This window comes from Leptinotarsa decemlineata, unplaced genomic scaffold (assembly GCF_025532065.1).
Source record: "Leptinotarsa decemlineata unplaced genomic scaffold, Ldec_3_MD MMD2_tig00005503, whole genome shotgun sequence".
Taxonomy (NCBI): Eukaryota; Metazoa; Arthropoda; class Insecta; order Coleoptera; family Chrysomelidae; genus Leptinotarsa; species Leptinotarsa decemlineata.
The window spans coordinates 190,756-210,054 of NW_027412629.1; the positions used below are offsets into that span (position 1 = coordinate 190,756).

The 19,299-nt window shown below is 34.6% G+C and overlaps 1 long non-coding RNA gene across 1 annotated transcript; it reads left to right on the forward strand.

The window, feature by feature from the left end:
- Positions 1–9,433: 9,433 nt before the first annotated feature.
- Positions 9,434–10,638, forward strand: LOC141484351 (uncharacterized). The gene is made up of 2 exons (XR_012466600.1): positions 9,434–9,897; positions 9,959–10,638. It is a non-coding gene; the product is annotated as an uncharacterized lncRNA (long non-coding RNA).
- The last annotated feature ends 8,661 nt before the right edge of the window (positions 10,639–19,299 follow it).

Genomic DNA, 19,299 nt, shown 5'->3' on the forward strand with positions numbered 1-19,299 from the left:
GTTTCAATTCGTAAGTATCTAAGATGTCTGTGAGATGTATATAATTCCTATCTGTAATGTCTAACCCGTTAATATTAAAGTCTCCTAAGCAAATTATATTGTCAGACTGCGGCGCGACTATGGTTAGGCTCTCTTCAAGGTCATTTATGAAGTCAGAAATTGGAGGCCTATATATAAAACCAATAATATGAACAGATGAGTTGTATTTAATTTTGACCCACAATTGTTCTATATTATCATGTATTTCGCTAATTAATTTTTTAATGAAAAGATTTCTTAAGGAAAAGTCCCACCCCTCCACCTCTAGTACCTCTAGCTACATGAATGAATTTGTGAGAAGGTATTTGGAACATAGACACATCACAATTAGGTCTTAGCCATGTTTCAGATACTGCTAGAATATCAAAATCATTATTATTTACCGTATTCCGGAGCACATCGAATCCAGTGTATATTGAACTTGCATTCATGTGGCCAAATTTCATTTTAATAAAAAAAAAATATCATCTAATTGAAACAAAAAATCAGTGAATGCAAACACGGAAGTAGAATATAATATATATCTACACACACTATTTCCATGAAATGATTGAATTCTAATATTTTGGACGTTGGGATAACGACCGAGTGGTTATTTTCCGGGGTGATCCGAATTCCCAGGAGAAGACTGGATTTTTCTCTTTTTATTTTCTTCGTTGACAAACTCGGAATCCGAATTTGAGAGACAAAGTGTAAGAATTTTTCCGTCTTCCGCAGTACGTTGCAATTCTTCATATGTGTATTCTATTCCATTCGTAGTGAGTACTCTTCTTCTCAAATCGACTTTAGATGTTGTATCATAGACTTTCACTTGTCTTAAGTATTTTAATAAAAATTTGTTAGCATTATAATCCTCAGAAATAAGATCCAAAGCAATGTGTATGGTACGAGTTGTCAAATTCTCTCTATATAATTTTGATTTGGCTAGAATATCCAACTTCATTTGATAATTCAAAGTTTCAATAGCTACCGGAAGAATTTTATTTTCAGATTTCTTACCAACTCGATAGATATCTCTAAAATCAGACAATGAACAATTGATGTTCAATGTTTTCGTGCATAGGTCTATTATATCTGCATGAGAAGTATTATCGGCTTCAGGGATCCCATAAACTATGAGATTATATTTTTTTGCCGACGCTCAATGCTCTGAATTTCCTCTTGTAAACGTGTGTTTTCGACTACAAGTTCGGAGTTCTTACGAATTAAATTTTCAATTTCAGCAGAGACATGATCTTGTAAGGCCCTAATTTCCTGCTTTATTTCTGTATTTCCTTTCTGAATCAACTTGTATAAATCATCATTAGTGGTGCTCATCATAAACAATTTGGATTCACCAAAACACGAATCAAGTGATAAGTTGCCCAGCAAAATGGGCAAATATTTAGATTACGGTTTTCTTATCAATCGTATCACTTTCAAGCAAAATTAGCTTTTGGGTACTCAAAGTTTACAGTCTATAAAATAAATCCGTTCCAAAATGCACTTTACACCGACTATTTCAATAAATATTTATTGTAGCTATCATAAAGTCACTGCCACTTAATATTACCCAGCAAAAATATTTTATTTTGTACTGCAATCTAATCAATCAACTATGTTTATTAAGGAGACAACTATCACCGTACACCGCCGTCCAACTATCGCCTATCGAAAAGTTAATGTTTCTCTAAAACATTTTACGTTCTTGTAGTATGGCTATGCAACGTTTAAATCGCAGTTCAGTTAAGTTTTCATCAGTTGCGTACAGTACATTGTGAGAATGCAATTATTTATTTCATCAAAAAGTTCTTCTTCATGTGATTCATCAACCATGAAAGTGTTTCAGCTACTGCACGTAACTTCTGATAAATTACTGAAATTTTTAATAAAATTATTTATTTTTCAATTGCAAGAAAGAAGTATAGCACCATATTCAGTGGATGCATCAATAAGCAGGATTTGATGTAATATTGAATTTCATAAACTTGATTATTGTCAACTCGTTGAAGGGTATTATTTTTGGCTCTTCGGAAAAACCCTTTAATTATCATCATGGGCAAAAGCTATCAGAACCTCTAACATATCAATGTCCACTGTTACAATACTACATCACGGAAGTGACTTAATCACCATCACTACGTGCAAGCGAGGCCACCTGCCCGGTACTGATGCAGCCTGCCCAAAAGGCTGAAACAGCTTTGTACCAGTGGATCTTTAATTGAAATCGAATTGTGGATGATCGGAATAGTTAGGTTAGGTCAAAAGTGAGTGGGTCTATTCGACCCTCCACCGCAACCTGCAAGGGTGATCGGAATAGTACTCTTCTATTTACGTTTTGATCTTCATAAAATTATTTTCCAGCACTGCATTAACCTCACACCAATGATACACATCGGTGAATCATCAAGATGAATAAACCTCTGAAGAAGCCAACAACTCGTGCTGGCGAAACGTCAGGATGCAGTTCCAAACTACGATGGCCTTCAAATCCGAATGAAGAAAGTAACACTGACAACCCTATTATTGTACTTGTGAAACAGGTGCACATATGCTCCTATATCAAGTGTTCTTTGGTTCATTGGATACGCCAGACATGAACCAAGTGTCAAGTATCCATTAACAAACTTGTTGGACTACATTACCGATGCAAGAAATGGAAATGAGGTGGAACCTCATATTATTGACTGTATATTATTTGTTATAATGAGATTCCACAACGTATTATTTCTCAATAAATCTTGCTACACGTTTTATCGTACATATTCACAATTCACTTCCATTATTGTCCCCTGTATCACCCCCTATATACCAATTGAATCATCTTCTAGACAGGCGGTTCGACGTGGGTGCTTTATTTATTCACTCGAATGAAAATATTGTTGGTCGATGGTTCAAGCCCCAATCTGAACAATCGATTTTCACTTGCTATCTTCCAACCCGTGTTAGGAAACACACGTTAAAAGGTAAGACACCATTAATACATAGCTCGCACAAGTTTCGACTTCTGAGGGTTGTCGTTCGTAGGGGTGTGACAGCTGGTTAACGGAAAAACAGATTTTTAAACAGATAACCATATCCATTGACTAACTTTCTCACAATCTATTGTTTTCATAATGTTATAAAAATTATTTTTTTATTCATCAGATTATGGCTTTATACGTTACCCTGTATGGTCTGCAATTATTGGCAAACGGTGATGTAAAGACATAAGACCCATGAAAGAATAGCTAAAGCCTATGCTACAATTTCCGAGAGGCATGAAGTTGCAAAATAACATGGCCTATTTCTCCCGTTTTACTACCAAATTACCTATTTTGCCGACTTTGGGCAATATTTTCCTCAAAAACTGTCCATTATTTTCCGTTGTGCCCGAGGAGACTCTTGATCAGGACATTGAAAAGTTCATCAAACCAAAAAATTACCAGAATTCACCGAAAACAATTTTCCATAAGGTTTGTGCGTGGTCATATGGCTCTGGAAATAACTCATGAAATATATTCATTCTGATAGTACCCGATTTTTTCAAACGTTCTCAACAGCGATAGTATTTGAAGTTATTTTAGCATATTTTGAAGAGCCAATAATTTTATCAAGCTTCAGTAGGAAACGATAGACTTCCAAGGCCTCCTTTTCAGCACATACGAATTTATTCGACGCACACAGTAAACTTCCCAACCAGAACACCTGAGCAATTAATTCAAATTCAACACATGAAACAGTATGCGTACAAATCAAACATACATTACATATTTGAATGAAACCAAGCTTCAAAGAGGGCAAATATTGTATCGATTTTCCCACTGTTTAATTCTAGAGTGAGGTGCATTTAAAGTGTATTTGCATATTCCAAACGTATTATACATGGTTACATTAATTCAGTAATGATATAATTGATAACATGTGCATAACTTGCCTCGAGTGATTGGTTCGGATTTCGACTATACCACAATCGCTTTCAAAAAAATTATCCGCTACATCGATTCTCTCACAATTCAGTGGGTTGTACAATCGACTGAGCAAAGGGAATTCTGGAACATTGGAATTATGAGAAGCCAGATTGATTACTGGTTTTTATTTTTAAGAGTTATAAGGGAATGTGCAGAAGGTTGAATACCAAAAAACTAAACAATCGACTTTTCATCTGATATCTTGTGCTGACCCTCCTCTCGTCTCCATTTCTGTAATATATTCAATAGAACACATTTGTCGAGAAACTACCTAATGTAAGATTTTCATTGAACATTTCACAAAACCCCAACAGGTGTTGCACTATACAATAACTTCATAAACGATCTTCTTCTGAACGATCGATCTTCACTTGCTATCGTCCAACCCGTGTTAGGAATCACACGTTGAAAGGTAAGACCTCGTTAATTCTTAGCTCGCACTAGTTTCGACTTCTGAGAGTTGTCGTTCGTAGGGGTACGACAGCTGGTTAACGGAAAAAACAGATTTTTAACAGATTTTTTTTCAATAGGGTGTTCTCACACTGATGTATGAACAGACGTGCACAAAGAGCTTTCTCAAACGTATTCATGCGCACATGTATGAACACTCCTGATACTCATTTACAATATAGAGTTAGTAAAAACCACGGAGCTATTTTAGTGTTTCGTTTTAAATATTTTTTAACTTTAGTGCAATCGTTAAGAACGTTAGAAATAGTAAAAGCAAAATTGTTCACTGCCTCATTTGGATCTTGTGTTGAATAAATTATGTCCCATTTCGTGTCTTCTGTAGTCTATCTGTAGTATCGTGGTTGAGTGGTCAGTTATATTCATCTCCACAAGAAATGGTATAATCATGTATTCAATATCCTTTGTTTTTGATTTAATAATAATATGATCAAGACATGAATTTATTCTCGTAGGTACATTAATTGTGGAAATATATCCATATTCATCAAGCACATTTAAGTATTCGATTTTATTTTCGTCATCGCTCAGTAAGTTAATGTTTATATCAGTATATACAGTAATCATCTGATTCATTCTGGTTTTCTTCGAAGTAAGATTGAAGTACATTATTGAAATGCTTAATGTTGGAGGAAGGCGACCTATAGCATGCTGTAACAAACACTGTTTTTCCCCGAAAGTGATGATTATTTTTAGAAACTTAATGTGACCTCTTTGAATAATATTGTGTATGAATTAATATACTTGTTTTGTAAAAATTATTGTTCCATCATTTCGGCTTAAATTACTTTTGTTATATATGAGCCTATAACCTGGAATTTTATATAAATTTGTGTCAGGTATTTTTCTTGTTTCGGTCAAAACCAAACAATCAAAATAATTTTCTTCATTACGGAGAAATATTTCAAACTCATCTATATTTTTTTCAATACTCCGGATATTGTTATGAACTATTTTAAAATTACTGTTTGTGTTATTTACCTTCAATATCTCTTTGCATACATGAACATTATTCAGTGTAAAAGTTTCAACTGTGGTAACTACAAAATCCCTAATGTATTCATCCATTTTAAAAATTTCTATTCATGGTATATCTATCTAAGGTCAAGATTTAAAAGCAAAGTGTATAGGTGCCGATCATTTACAATTATATTGAAGTGAAACGTAATAAATAATGCAGAATGTCAGTTCATTACCTCGTGTTTGTTTTCTATATCGAAAATGAAATGATTATTCATTAATTTTTTAAAAACCATCAGTAGCATGAAATTATAGCACTGGAGATTATGTTTTAGAACAAAAAATTTCACAATTCATCAATTCACAATTTCATCAGCGACTACTTATTTACTCCTCTTGTTAAGAAATGTATTTGTCTTCCGTTGGTTATGGCCTGATTTTTTTATCTTGTGGGTCTTTTCAATTTTGGGGTATCCTGTGTAGGAGTTGATAGTTCAGAAACGATTCTAAATGATGGTTGTTTGAGTCTTGAAAGTACAGAAGCACATCCTTCAGTTACAGTATGTGGTGTGGGTGGGGCCCTGTTTGTTCTGGAATGTTCGGCTTCCTCTTCTTCTTCCGACTCGAGTTCTCCTTCTGTGTAGGCAGTGTTATTGACAACTGATTTATTTTCTCTAATAAAGGCATTGTTTGGTGCAGTTTCTCTTGCTTTGTACAGATATGTCTTAAGGATTTTATTTTCCTCTCTTTGTTTACCTGTTGAATCATGGACAAAATGAATATCGAGTTTTTTTTAAGTCTTCAAATATCTCTTTTTTCTTGGTGTGGGTAACTAATTCTAATTTCAAAAAATACTCTATCAAACGCCCAAGGGGGTAAATCTGTTTCACCTAGACGGTGAAACAGATTTCCAGTAGTTTTTCAATTTCGAGCGAAATGGTTTGGAAATTGATTTTATTATCTTTTCTTTAACAAAAAATCAGGAAGTTATTTTTTTGCCTTTCATTCAAATGATTCTGTTTCATTCTTCAGTTCTCTGTTTCTAAAAGTTACTTTTTTCTGAATGTTTCCAACTCTAAAAGTACTCTTGTTTCACTTGCTTGAATGGCGCTTTTTAGGTTATTTCTGTTTTTTATAATTCCGTTAATAATTTGCTGTGTAGAGCTTTCTTCATGATTTGACATAATTTTATCCAAATTATTTACTAATATTGGGTTGAATATTTCAATTATTATACCCGGATTAGATATGTTTCGGAGATAATATCAAGTAACATGAAATTTCATAGGGTCAAAGTTCAGTTCTTACTCAAATTTTTTTCTGATTTTTCATGGATTCCAGAGACACTTGGTGAATATCATCAGTATACCTTTTACACACTTTTGGTAAGCCTCTGGTAGGGTGCTATCTATCCACTTGTATTAACGGATGTGGCCAACTACAGGCACTTTATGGTTCAGTCCCAATACGCTGAATTAATTTCAGATATTATTACATTTTCACTTACTCAGAACTTGAAATTGATTATTATTTTCACAAAGTTGATCACGTTACTTCTGTAAAAAACCACTAAATCTTAAGTTTTTAAAACTAACTAATACACTTTATTGTATACTTTTCACAATCAATACACACATACAATAAAGTGTATTAGTTAGTTTTAATATAGATTTTCATCAGGTATCGGCCAGTTCTATTCAATTCTTTAGTTTTGGTTGGAACTCTGGCTTTGCACATGTAAACTTACTCACAGATGGTCATGAAACACGTATTGCGATTTTGTACACCGTTTAGTGAATAGCTGACATTAATCTGTTACGTAAATACGTTTCAATCAACTATCGACCAATTCCATGAAATATCGCCGAGATCTTGATTCTTTATTCACATGAATTTCATGATCACTAATAGTTCAGCAAGTGCATTTTTCACATAGACGACATGCGGATTCATTTGTACCTAAAGTTGATCTAACAGAAACTAATAAGCCTTTGAATCCTTATTTAGAGTTCATCATGTAGTTATAATATTGAATGTTTTTTATTAAACGTTATAAGTTTACTTTTTCATATACAGGGTGGGGCACCGAAAACGAAACAGATCGAATATCTTCAAAACACATGTGGTCTGAAAAAATGCAAAAACCCGTCGATTTGTAATCCAAGGGGAACATCTTTCTGACATAACCTCAACTGTCATACCTCTTCCCCCATACCTTTATAAAAATCGTCTTACTGCCACCGTTGCCAACATGACACACTAACAAGTGAATATTTACAAACTTGACATATAAGAGGTCAGACTGTTGAGCTCATTTTGCCTGAAATACTGAAAATATTTTAATTTTTTTCTGATGACAAGAATACTTTCTTCATGGATTTATAAATGTATAATTTCTTTATCATGCTAATTTGGCGACATGCTCGTCAAGAGACAGTGTTCTAGTTCTCATGTGTATGACGAGTATTTTCATTAGATTCATTTTACGTCATATGTTTCAATTTTACCTATCAAGTTCTGGAACCATATTATTTTGATGATTGTATTAGTGCCACAATATAGTCTTTGGGAAAAATTAATGAAAATGAAATGGACTTAGGCATTTTTACTTTATGTTATCAGAAATATAACAAACATGTTCTGTATTATCATATTTCTAATTCATATATTGGTGTTTCCAAACAATTATTTTCATGTCTGGGTTCTACTGAATGGAAAGAGTTTTCCTCCGTCTATAAAAAACGTTAGCACTACAGGCAATTTTGATATTTCTGAATCAGTACAAAGCTGATAATGGGTGATATTACTGGAGTTTTTTCCCTAACACTAAACCGTTATTTTAGCACCCAGATTACTAAGTGATCATCTTCAAAAGAAAGATCAAACTTATTCTTTTTAAAGAGGAACACGTGTAGAGGTGTTGAAATAACGGTTTGATGTTGGTGAAAAACTCCAGTAATATTCACTGATAATGGATGTTTATACGACTTAACAAATCCAATTGTTGTTTGAAGGTGATTGACAATGTTTCGTGATGAATTTCACTAATTCGGACTTCCCTTGTCTACTCTATAAAATGATTTGAAATCCCTGAAACAAGTAAAAAAGAATAATTAAAAAAGAATAGTTGAAAATAACAATTAAATTAAGCAACAATAAACCTGAAATGAAATGATAGTGAAATAACCTAGGTAAATTTTCGTTATGTGGACACCCGGCGATTTTGAAAAAATTTTTGACTGTACTTGCGTATTTTGATGCGTAGATTACGAATCCGAAAGAAAAAAGCGGCGCTCTTCCTTATTTAAAAAGTTACGGCCCTTCAAAGTTCAGAAAAGGGCAACTTTTCAGCCTTCTTTTTCACTAAATAAACTATTTAAAAACACAAGCATTTATTCACTAGGTCACCTTTACACCTTATTCCTCCTTCTTTAACACTTTCCACTTCAATAATCAACATTTTTCTTATGAAAATGTTAAAAAATGTACGGAGCTGCTTTTGGTTACATATCACTGTATTTTACGTTTTTAAGGTTAATGATATGGTTGGTACGACTGATGCAGTCCATATTCCTGAAGTAATTCAAATGTTTTTTACCTTTATTCTTTAGATCGTAAATTGGTTTTTCGTGGTGTATTACGAATTTGAAATAGTAGGCGACGGCAAATACCAACCGCTTTTTTCTGAAATGTCACTAGTAACTAACCTAAAAATAGAATAATGTCACCAGGAGAAGCATTCGTTTTTAAATTAAGTTTTTCATAAGAAAAATGTTGATTATTGAAGTGAAAAGTGTTAAAGAAGGAGGAATAAGGTGTAAAGGTGACCTAGTGAATAAATGCATGTGTTTTCAAATAGTTTATTTAGTGAAAAAGAAGGCTGAAAAGTTGCCCTTTTCTGAACTTTGAAGGGCCGTAACTTTTTAAATAAGGGAGAGCGCCGCTTTTTTTTTTCGGATTCGTAATCTACGCATCAAAATACGTAAGTACAGTAAAAAATTTTTTCAAAATCGCCGGGTGTCCACATAACGAAAATTTATGTAACGTGAAAAGTTAACTTTTATCAACAATCCAAAGCACTTGTTACGAAATGTATCATTTAATTGTGGAAATCATAAAATACATGTATACAATTTCAGAGTTCCAATCTAGTAAACATCAGCTATTTTATTTTCTCGATAACACTGTATTTCATTACATAGTTGATGTAGTCTGGGGAAGAGAAAAAGAAATGAATTATTATTAATGAAATAAAATTCTCAAAAAGAAGGAATGCTCAATGAATACTTAATTCAAAGGAGAAGTATTGCTATTGGAGTACACCAAATTTCGTCAACGTGTACGTCACGGCGCAAAGGACGAGTTTGTGTTAATACTTCTGGTTGGAGGTCAACCTGAAAGGATTTTGGGTGACGGTTGAGAAACGAAAGTAGAGTGTGTCACGTCAGTTACCATTTTTGTGTTGGGCATTATTTTAGTGGAAGCCTTTCCCTTAGAGGAGGTGAGTTTTTTAACCATTTGATTTCTGGAACCAATATCACAACCGAGATCACTTTCTGTAGATCTGCCGGTTTCCATTAAGCTACGGACACGGACAGCCTTTGGTATTTTTCAAGAAGCGTGGGTCGTCCAACCATCTCGAACGTTTTTGTTCTGGTTTGGAACCTTTTGGATCCCCAAATACCGTCTTTTGCTGTCGACCAGTTTTGAAAAAAAGGAAAAGTCGAATTGCTCCAGTTCGACATATCTTTCGAATCCAGGATATTTATAGTATCGCCTGACAACTGAACTGTTTCGTTTTCTAACCCTCCAGACTACATCCAGAATCTACTCGACCTCTCAGACAGCCTGCTGCTGATAACATCCAGAAAGGAAGGGACTCATTTGGTGAGGAATTTCCAATTTTTTACATCGGAGTTGATTTCCACTATACAGATAACCTATTTTTGGAAACCAACTATATACCTGGTGTTTCCTTTTTGAATTATATGTGCTTACATGCATGTAACGTTTCAAAAATTATTTCCAACGTTTCAATAATTATTTTGTGTAGACGTAATGAAAGTCATATGAATTTACTTTATAACGTTGTTTTGTAAGATCCTACTGCAGCTGCAGCGGCGTCGTATTAGTTCATTTGTTGTGTTACTGGATCACATCCTTTTTGTAATGAAAACAATAACCGCTTTTTGTCTACCATATTTTGGTTTAGTCTGCAGCAACTATTAAATAATTTTCTGACTATGCATATTTTTATTTCTTGATTTTAGCAAAATCAAATCAAGTGGCGCCCCATCCAAAAAAAGGTTGTTCCACAAAATAAAAGACCCACGACCACTGCTCTCCCAATATATTGACTGCCGTTAGCAACTTGTTACCTTTTTTTGAAATTCTCTATTAGCCGTGGACTTTCATTCGATCATCATAAAAAATATCAGAAAGAGGTAATATTTACCATAACCTACAAGTAAAAATATAATAATTGAATAAATAAAAATTAAAGGAATGAAAAAATAAAATTGAAAAAAATAAAATAGTGTAGAGATTCCAAGTCACGTTAGTTCACGACGTTTCGATTGTTGGTATCTACAATCGTCTTCGGGTGATGACAGTCATGACAGTCACCCGAAGACGATTGTAGATACCAACAATCGAAACGTCGTGAACTAACGTGACTTGGAATCTCTACACTTTTTTATTTTTTTATTATTTTCTTTTTTCATTCCTTTAATTTTTATTTATTCAATTATTATATTTTTACTTGTAGGTTATTTCACTATCATTTCATTTCAGGTTTATTGTTGCTTAATATAATTGTTATTTTCAACTATTCTTTTTTACTTGTTTCAGGGATTTCAAATCATTTTATAGAGTAGACAATGGAAGTCCGAACTAGTGAAATTCAAATCCAATTGTTGTTATATCAACCTAGTTACATGCATTAGTAAAAGCAATATGACGATTAAAAAACTAACTTAGATATCAAACCGTGTATGAAGACTGTATCGAGGAGATATACATACGTACAATACTAGATAATAAGTAATTCGAAATGAAATTTTAAAATATTCATCTCTGGTTGATGCCTGCCGGAAAACAACTACTTCCTCGGCTAATACTACACTGTATATTGAATTATATCCGACTGACATTTATGCAAGATACCTCACGGAGGTTAGTCTCGCAAATGTTTTTCGTTCATCCAGCAGCAGATCATGAAGAAATCATTCGACTATATCACAGTGGTTTTATATAAGGGGAAAAATTATCGTTCATTGTGGGTTTAATGTACAAGATTGAAAATGTCCATACAAGACGAAACTGCAGTAACTTCAGTTAAAAAAAATGGTAAAAAACATATAAATTTTCATTTTTCTTTTTTCAAGAAAAATATTGTTTACTAGTAACAGATGCATCTCGTAAACAAAACCTCAAGCAGGTAAGAAACATTCCATGTACCAATACTCTAACAGAGATATTTGATGGAATCGGTCGATACTTGATGAAAATCCATAACGTATTCAAAAAACGCTTCATTGTGACATTTTCACTAAACGGTTCCACAGGAACGCAATACGTATTTCGCCATACAATGGCTTCTTTAGGCGTGTCAGGCGTAGTAAAGACACACCGGAGAAAGCCATTGTATGGTGGAACACGCGTTTTTGTAAAACTGTTTAGTGAAAATATCACAATAATTTTTTTCAAGGATGAAACACAAACATTACAGGAAAATCCTAAAAGCGCTCTAAGATCAGTGCCTTTTCCAAAGTAGCGATTCACATTGGAATTGAATCGCTGGAGTTTAAATCCATTTGGAAAAACGTTCTTAGGAAGTTTATTCCACATAAACGCAGTTCTCCAAATGAAAGAGTTTTCCAAACAGTGAAGTTCGAGGTGTACTGAGTTGAATCTCAAAACGATGAGCAACCACAGCCCGTCGCGTATTTTTGATACCGATCTTGGTGAAAATGTGCCACGTCACTTGAACACTTCTCGTGAAAGGATCTATAGAAGAGAGACAAATCCCCTACCTCTTCTTGATGCTCCAGACTATCAAGGTTACATGTGATAGTCACGTTATAGCATTTTATTTTGCCATGTATTATTCCATCCTTATCAAATGATATTTCTTTCAAGGTGTAGCTTATGTTTCACTTGGTCAACTTGAACCATATTCAACTAACAGTACCTATTCATGAACTAAAGCGAGTTATACTAATATTTTTTCATTCAAAGGATACATTCACATCATACAGATAACCGGGTGTTCATGTTTTTCATATGTGGACCGTAATAATGCCTCACCGATCTCTGAGAAGGAAAAAAGGAATTAGTGGTGTTGTAGAATATTTATTATGTTTCTTACCTACCTTTAAGATGTCATATAATTGTACTCTATCATGTAGAACACACAAAACTTTAAATGCTGTCTTCTACAGATTACACTACTAGTAGAATTCCTGTAAATCAAAAGAGACAATTTTACGTGATGTGTATAAGTATTTCTATAATAAAATTGTACTCTATATTGTTACATTTACTCTCCTGTTACTGAGGAGTATAATCACTTTAGTTATCATGCATTGATATATCTGTATATATTTTTATCGTTATATTTATGTATTTTCAAGCCTTGGATCGTCTATTTGCGCTGGTGGTGTACTTCACTTCACTTCACTCGAAATTATTGGCCTTTGCTTCCAGATAGGCGCATTTAGCCATCCCGTCCACCCCGGCCTCCAACCGGCGTGAATGGGAGTGCTGTTTCTCTTCAACACTTATAGACTGTTCACAAAAATGTTTAATTTGATGATGGCACGTTCTATGACGGCAGAAATTCACAACACAAACTGAGTTTCGTCCCCAACAATGGCGTCCGCGTGCCTTCTTTGTGGACGGTCGCTGTCGGCACGTCCGTCCACCACCACATCAAAAACGAAACTCTGGTGGTGAACTTAAGTATTTTCATCTGTCATCAGGAAATAAATAATCAGATGTCGACCTCTAACCTTCAATCAGCTGAAGGATATTTTCTTTCATGTTCCGAGAGCAGATCGGTTAATGTGTTCTGTTCTCATCATCCTTCTACACTCGGTGCGTTCGTTGTTTATTCAACACTACGAATGGTGAATCTCTAGACATGCCATCTGGCGGGTCGAAACAACTACTCTTTTCTTCTAGTAGTCCTTTTGACTTTAGGTAGAAGTTCTTGGTATTGCAGTTTTCGTCATCTAAAAACATCCATATATATGTGTATATATGAATTTTATTATTTCCAGTTCAAATCTTAATCTGTCCGAAAATAATGAAACTCAAGTTACGTCACCGTTTCGATGTGAAAAACAGACTTAGAATGTGTGCCAGTCAGAATGCGCTGTAGGTTGATTTTTGAGAAGTTTTTTTGGAATAAAACAAGAAGGCTCCCTTTTTTGGATGGCCGGCGTGACTTCAGAGTGGCGAGCCATAAGCACTGGTTTCCTTTGTGAAACTTTTCTTTTGCGATGAGGATATGCTCACACAGATTGTGATTTTGGTGTTTAGTTTGTTTCTGTTGAGAGCAAGTTTATCCTCTGAACCCGATAGGGTTTTTCCGTTGGGGCTTGATAATCTTTACTCACTATAATTTGAGAAGAAATAATCCATTCCTGGAGTTTCTTTTTTCGAGTCTGATTTCAAGAAGTCCAGCAAGGGTACCACGAGGTTCTGTTCAACAGCTTCCTGTTGGAATTGAACCGTATCAGTTCTTTCAACCGTAGCAGTGTCCCAAACTCTGTAGATGTATCCCAGGTCCGATGTATAGTTCTATTGAAGTGTTCAGAATGCAGGTTCCATCGCAAGGCAGATTTGATTCCACCAATATCAGCTGTTGCGTTTGAATCTAGTCTTTGCTTCAGCTGGAAGTAAATCCACCAGGCACATCCACCATACACGTTCACCATCAACAATATACCGTCTAAGGCAGAGCTGATTCTGAAGCTCCTTAAAAGGTATAAAATCCTATCATTTTCATTCATCATCCACGTAATGGACATACATATCCGTTCATAATTATCTTGGGTAGTGTCCCAGACTTTGCATATAACTCATTGTATCTTATCATCATTCTACGCCGCAAACAAAAATTATTGTAGTGATAAATTATTGTTATAGATTTTGACTTTCATTTCATAAGGCTCTGTCATTCCCAATATTTTGTTTTCTGGGTTTCATAAAATCAAATTCTAGTGGCGCCTAACATTTTTTTGTGCTATCAAACGATACTTAGTTTAGACTTGAACCCATGCCCAATGCCGCCAGACGAAGAGCTGCCGTCCGCTGTGTGTATATATAAGTAAAATTTATGCCACAACGTCTCCAATCAGACAGATGGCTCTTTTCTGGATGGAATCCAGCAGTTTCAGGGTATGCTTAGGGGCAGAGAACATGAGAAGATTACTCCAAAGAAGGTCTGATCCGAGCTTCATAAAGCATCAAAAATGCTACTCCAGCAACATGATTGTGCCAAGACATATTGGTGTCTATTTTAATCTCCAACAAACTTATCGAAGCAGAAAGTGGAATTGTCGGCCCCGACATTATTATATCCGGTTCGAAGACATTTATCTTTTTGGAGAAAACCGATGTTTGGGTTTTTGTGTCATTGAATTGAACCTGACCAATTTCACCCCAATTCGAAATCACTTCTTGATCCTCATTAAAATATGCAACCTCCTGCTGCCGGTGAAGATGTGCATCTGCAGTCAATGTCCTGGAATCCAAATGAAATGACGGGACAAGTGTGCTGTCATCATCAAAGCAATATATTGGATTCTTCGTTTTTTCCAATATCAATAAAATGAGGGTTGGAGACAATATGGATTCCTGGGGAACACCAGGGTTGATGGTAAAAGTATTTGAGAGATATCTATCGACGGCCACTTGCAGGATTTTTTTTTCAGGAAGCTGTAGCGCCATATACAAAAATGATCTGACAAGTTTGGCCAGCAAACCCTCATGCCAAATACGGTCAAAGGCCTTAGAAATATCAAGCACAACAGCTCTTGACGAAAGAAAGTCCCTGTTGATGTTTATTTCTGAAAGCCTTATTGATAATCGTTCAAGATGTTAAAGTCATTAAAATATTCAAGGATATGGTGGTTCATGGCTTTCTCCATGATTTTTGATATCACTGATAGCAAAGCGACTGGTCTATAGGAATTTGGTTCACGAAATTGAGCTGTTACTAGTTAACAATATTTTTCTAATACGAAGGTTTCATACAAGCAGTTGATCTTTCTTGCACTGATGCGAAACCGATCTGTGAGTGATCCACTTGAATAATTTCAGCATGGTGGATGAACAAAAAACATTTGTGAGACTAACCTCTGTGAGGTAACTTGCATGAATGTCTGCCGGATATAATTCAACATCCAGCGCGGTATTAGCCGGGAAAGTAGTTGTTTTCCGGCAAGCATTCACCAGAACCTACGATGTAGGTAGTTGGGAAAGATGAATATCCCGGAATATTTATTTCCTAGTACAACTTAGACATGTTAAGATGATGTTTGCTACTCTGCGTTTTACCAGTTTTACCAATGTAAATAACTTCAAAAACATGAATCCATATGACCTAATGAATACTTACTAACATTGAATACATATTCCATTGACGTAATTCTGAATACATTACTGTCAGAAATATAAATTTTTCCACTTAACCTGTTAGAAAACATTTTAAGATCCGACTCTTTTGTCGGTCTTCGAATATTTTTGATTTACGTCATATAGCTTTCTTGGGAAACCACTATCTATTATTCGTAAAATAATACGTCATACAGACTAAATATAAATTATTTGTCTATACGTAAATAATTCGTTCTGATTCTAAAAATTTTTGCGGATATGTTTTTCGAAGCCACAAATATTCGTAAGTCACAAACGGGCAGTAATTTTTCTAAAATAATCATCAGTGGTATGTAGAGGTATGTAGACTGAAGCGAAAAAAGTTATATATTTTTTATTTATATTAATTTTCCATTTCAATTTTAATAGAGATCCGGATTGGCTCCACAAGGGTAATCTACATGAAGGGTTGTATATTCCGCTCTCTAGAAAGTTCTAGAACAGTTCTGAACACCAGAATGTCTTTGAAAGTATTTTATAACATCCTGGAGCATTCTGAAATATTGTGGACTGTTCGGGATCATTCTGGAACGTTGTGGAACGTTCTGGAACATCCTACATTATTTTGGAACTATCAAGAAAGTTATACGGAGTGGTAGCTCTCTATCCTCCACCCGGTAAAACGATTCCCCTTATAACTTGAACTCAAGATATAAGGACTGAAAGTTTCGCCCCCTAGATAGTTCTAGAACATCCTGGAATGTAGTGGAAAGTTAAAAATTCCGAAGTGTGAGATATTTGGCAACAGTCTGGATCAGATTGAAATATTTGGGAACATCCCATATTATTGTAAAACGTTCAAGAGTTGTATGGTGTAGGAATCCTTTATCCCTCATCCTAGAAGAAGGTTCTCGTTTTCACCTGAAGGGCGTGCTTTTGAAGATATGAGGGCTGACAGTTTCGAACTCTAGAAATGTCTAGAACAGAGTAGAGAAATTCAAAAGGCATTCTATGATTTTTCAGAATATACCGGAATATTTTGGAATGTTGTGAATTGTTCCTGAGCGAAGTCGAATACCACAAGTCCGTAACGTTCAAAACATCTCAGGTCATAGGGCAATAATCCAATATTGTGTAATGTTCTAGAACATTATGCACCACTAGTGAATGTATATAATGAATTGGAGGAGGTACCCCACCTAGTGACTGATGATAATTAATTCCACTTAAACAAAAGTATGTTCTACTATTAAATGGAAATGACTCACTACATTAAACAAAACCAACCTAACCGCGACGTTTCTTGATCACGCATGTGTCATCGTTTCATCAGGCCAAGACAGTTCTATTATTGCAATTACTCCCAAGATATCAGTTCGTACGGTGTGACATGCAATTATAATATGCATGAAATTATAAAGGCAACTGAGGTATTTATTTGATCAATATCGTATTCTTCTAAATATCTTTCCACCTTATATGTGACAATTATTTTGAATATTGAAATGTGTATGTCAAGCTATCCTTAAAAGATAGTCATATGTCATCGCGGACTTTCAGTGGACTTCTAAAAGAATAATTACGTGGTGAATGGTTTTGTTATATATCGAAGGGCAGCGTTTTCAATGAGAACGAGAAGAATAACCTTTCAAAGTAATAATGAAATAAATGCATTCACACCTGGTAATGAATAGGACAGACAAAACCTCATTCATTATCTATTCATACCAGTAGGTACACTCCACTTATATTTCTCATTGCTGCAAAAAAAAATGGAAAATTTTATTTCATGAATGCTTACAATCATCAAATTCAGTTCAAAAAATACAATCCTTAATCTTAGTAAAATATTCCATAACCATGAAAATGTCTACCTTTTGAAATATTCTATAACCATGAAGAAGCCCACCTATGGTGAAAAACTTCTGTCTGCCCCAATAAAACTTTAAGGAATGAACATTTGCCTGAAAATCACATTTTTGCCGACAACAACGAGTTGTATATATTGATGAAAATTTGGAGAAAAATTTGGTTTGGGGTGTTAGTAATTGAGTATAATTCAATGCTTTGAAACCACAGGTACCAGTTTTCTTTAAGAAATTGAACATTACAGAACCGTACATGTATTTTGCCTTATACAGCTCAAATTGATTGTTTTATGGAATATAGCTTATGTATATGGAGCTTTGATGTTGCTAGATTGTGTACAAAAAAAAGTCATGTGCCTGATTGAATATCCAAACATCATAAGCAATCTTGATAATTAATACACTTTGAACAACTATATCTACAAATGATAACTATTTCAATTGAAAGGGAGGAAGCAATCAATTTCAAAAGAAGTGACTCTATACATAGATGTGTAGATCATGCAAAGGTCTCTATTTCAAACTGAAAGAAAAGCCCTCTCGAAACAGTTATTTCCATATAAACATTGAGTTACATGAAAAAAAAAATACTTTCGAAACAAATACTTTTATATAAACAATGAACTATACAAAAACACTTTTCTCTATTCAGTTTGTATTCCAAACGTTGGTTTTGGAATTGAATCAGGTATCATTCCTACACAATACACTAAATGAAAGAGTAAAATTTCACTTACATGGAACACTGTCATCCTCACTGATAGACATCCGATGTTTCGCTGTAAGACACTTGCCTTATCAGCTCTTCAGTACCAAAACTGAATAGCATCACAATAACGATTTCATTCGTTAAACGACATTCTCGTGGAAGAAAATTCCCGATTTTTAGATTTTCCAAATGGCAATAATCTGCAGCGATTAATATCCAACATAAACCGTCACAATCGTACAAGAACCGCTCTCGAAGTGGTTTACTCCATAAAATAATCAATAATAATTTGTGACATTTTGAAGAATAATATAAACTTTTAATTCTCATATGTAAGTACGATTCATAACTAGATTCAGTGGCAAGTTCAAAGAAAAATTCTCCAATAAAGGGAATGATTTCTAGACATCCGCCCGAGTTGCAAAAAACTTCAAGCCGATACTACATATGAATGAGAGAGCAATTATTTATGGAATTTGTACATCACTGGCCTGACCTCACCTGGCAACTCATAACATGAGCAACAAAATTCGTTTATTTCTTGTTTAAGAGTGCAGTTCAAAGCGATGAACTTCGTCTTGCAAGTACTGGAATCGACGTCACAACAAAGAAATCAACGACGAAGGTGAACATTTTCTCAATTACGACTCTGGATATCGTCTCGTCGAAATGAAATATTTTACCACATATTATCATTTGTTGTATGAGAGTGTGTGTGTGC